Genomic DNA, 2,800 nt, shown 5'->3' with positions numbered 1-2,800 from the left:
AGTTTGTTCCAGGGCCGCCTGAGGTGCAGAGCAAGACTTTTTCTCAAAAAACAAAACAAAAACAAGGGTTGGTGAGAGAGGTGGAGATAGGAAAGGATAAAGAGGGTAGATCAGAGAAACAGTCCTAGAGAAGTTTCCAGATGAAAGTATCAATGACAATTAAAAATTTAAAATAAAAAAACAACACTTCTTCAACTGCTGACTACTCTCCTCTGTGAGTTCTAAACCTAGGTCTGTGCTAATCTCTCAGGCTAAAAACAAGCTGAAGAGGAGGTGGTGACCAGGCTGAGCTTGCTTGGCCCAAGTAAGAGACGCCAAAGGGTGACTCGACAGAACACTGAACCCAGGGAAAGTCATTCTCTGACTGTGGTGACCATCTGTCCTCTGACTCCTATGAACTGCCAATGAGATTTTGACTCACAGCAATTCATGACTCATTTTAGAAAGCTATTCTGCAGGGCTGACCTCATGTCAATGTATTTATACCTGAGTGAGCTCCCTGACAGGCTTGAGGAAGCAGCACTTCAACTTTGCAAACAAGCAGAGTAAGAGGTGCGGCCCCTGCTAACTATCCCCCAAAGACTTTTGGAGAGTAGTGAGTAGATTCTCATTCATTTTACAGTGCATAGAACCTGAGAACTTGGGAGTTAACATGTGACTTAAATCACATGGGTAAGTAGTTTTATTCTATTTCTAGAAGGTCCTTTTATAAAAAATATTTATTTGTGTATGTATGTGTGATATGTATGTGATGTGTGTATGTGAATGCATGGGACTGTATGTGCATGCCTGTGCATGTGTTCATGCCGGGGCTAGAAAAGGACATCCAGTACCCTACTTTATCACTATTCTTCTTTATTCCCTTGAGGTAATCTCTCATTGAACCTGGAACGCACTGCTTTTTGGCTGGCCCCAGCAAGCCTCCTGCCTCTCCCAGACCCCGCCAGTGTTGGGGTTACAGGTTCATGTGACCACACCCAGCTTTTAGGTGGGCACTGGAGATCCAAACACAGGTCCTCATGCTTTCTGCAAACACTCTTAACCACTGAGCCATCTCCCAAGGTTCAGTGTGGGGCTTTCTTAATTTGGTATCCACGAACCTCTAAGAGGTCTCTGAATCTTCAGAATGTGGAAGCAAAATTTTTATGCCTATCTGAAAGACTGCTTCTAAGCACTTTGTACCACTGTGTCTGTAAAATATCCAATACCTCCAACCTAATTGGTAAATAGTGTTTCAAACCCTCCAACTGTCCCCACAAGTCAACAACTAAAGTTGTAGTGTCTGCCTAGTATTGTAGTATCTAAACCAACAATTGCCACCTTGCTTGGTGTTTAGTATTTTCAAATTACCTTTGTGTGCATGTACACATGCATGGATGCATTTACACAGCAAAATATGTGTTTTTTGGACAGTGGCCATATACAGTCTTTCATTAAACTTCCGAGGGGGTTTTTGAATGCAAAGAGGTGAAGAACCTTGGTGCCAGGCTCTAATCCTGGCATGGTATTTGGCTCTGTTCCCAAGGCCTGGAAGTAGACTCAGTTCTCTGGACCTGCATGAATGGGCACAGAAAAAAATTTCAACATAGACTAGGGAAGCTGAGAGTCCAGAAAGAGTAGGTGGCACAAGACTGTTCCTTTGGTCTTCTCCCATTAGGACTGACAGGAGAACACAAAGAGCCTCAGATTATTAATGAAGCATAACTGATAACATTTTACTAGTAATTATTTCTTTATAACCAAATAAAGCCCTATGTGGTTACAGAAAAGCTATGTGCCTGGATCAATGAAAAGTGTGCACAGGCACGGTATCATAGCTGATATACTGTGGTCAGAGGAAATAGTTGAACAGAGTATGTAGTAAATGCAATTGCAGTATGCATTTAGCACCTTTAGGGCACCTATATGGAGAAATTTGAAGAATCAGTAGTGAATAAACATTTTCCTATGCTCACTGTGTCAGGTCTTGGGCTATGCCTTTGCAGAAGAATTCTGGAATCAGCTCTGGAAAGGATCTGACATGATGTTGGGGTTCAGTGACTCCATTATGAACTTGGAAAGTAAGACTCAAGGATTTATCCAGCACAAAAGTGCTGAATTTCAAGTCAGGCCAGGAAAGTAAGACTAGAGGTTTATCTAGCATGAAAGTGCTGAATCTCAAGTCAGGCGTGGTTGCTTCCCAATTCAGAACGTTAAAGATGCTTCGAGGTTACTTATCTAACCCCTGTCTCTGAGAGCACAGATTCACCAAGCTGTGTGCAGCATGGTGGCAGGATCCCAGCTCAACTTTTTTGGTGTTCTGACCCTTGCCTTTTTGTCATAGATCATGATAGGATCTTTCACAGCTTTAGCAGGTTAGGAAGGTAGAGATAGAGATAGAGGATTTTAGCCACCCAGTGACGAGGAAGAGAAAGAATGGAAAACAACTGGTTCCTTGTTAATCTCACAATTTTGCCCAAGGAAGAGCCTGTTAGAGTCCCTGTTTCACTGTTAATAATCTAGCCAATTTCTTGGGGCTGGAGAGATGGCTCAGTGGTTAAGAGCATTGACTGCTCTTTCGGAGGACCTGTGTTCAATTCCCAGCACCTACATGGCAGCTATGAACAGTCTTTAACTCCAGTTCCAGGGGAATCCAAAGCCCTCTTCTGACCTTCATGGCATTGCATAACACGGGTACACTCACATACATGCAGGCAATACACTCATACACATAAAAAAATAATAAGCCAGGCATGGTGGCACACGCCTTTAATCCCAGCACTCAGGAGGCAGAGGCAGGCTGATCTCTGTGAGTTCGAGG

Source organism: Nannospalax galili, unplaced genomic scaffold, assembly GCF_000622305.1.
Source record: "Nannospalax galili isolate Female #2095 unplaced genomic scaffold, S.galili_v1.0 scaffold589, whole genome shotgun sequence".
In the NCBI taxonomy this organism is placed as follows: domain Eukaryota; kingdom Metazoa; phylum Chordata; class Mammalia; order Rodentia; family Spalacidae; genus Nannospalax; species Nannospalax galili.
This window is presented reverse-complemented; position numbering follows the sequence as displayed.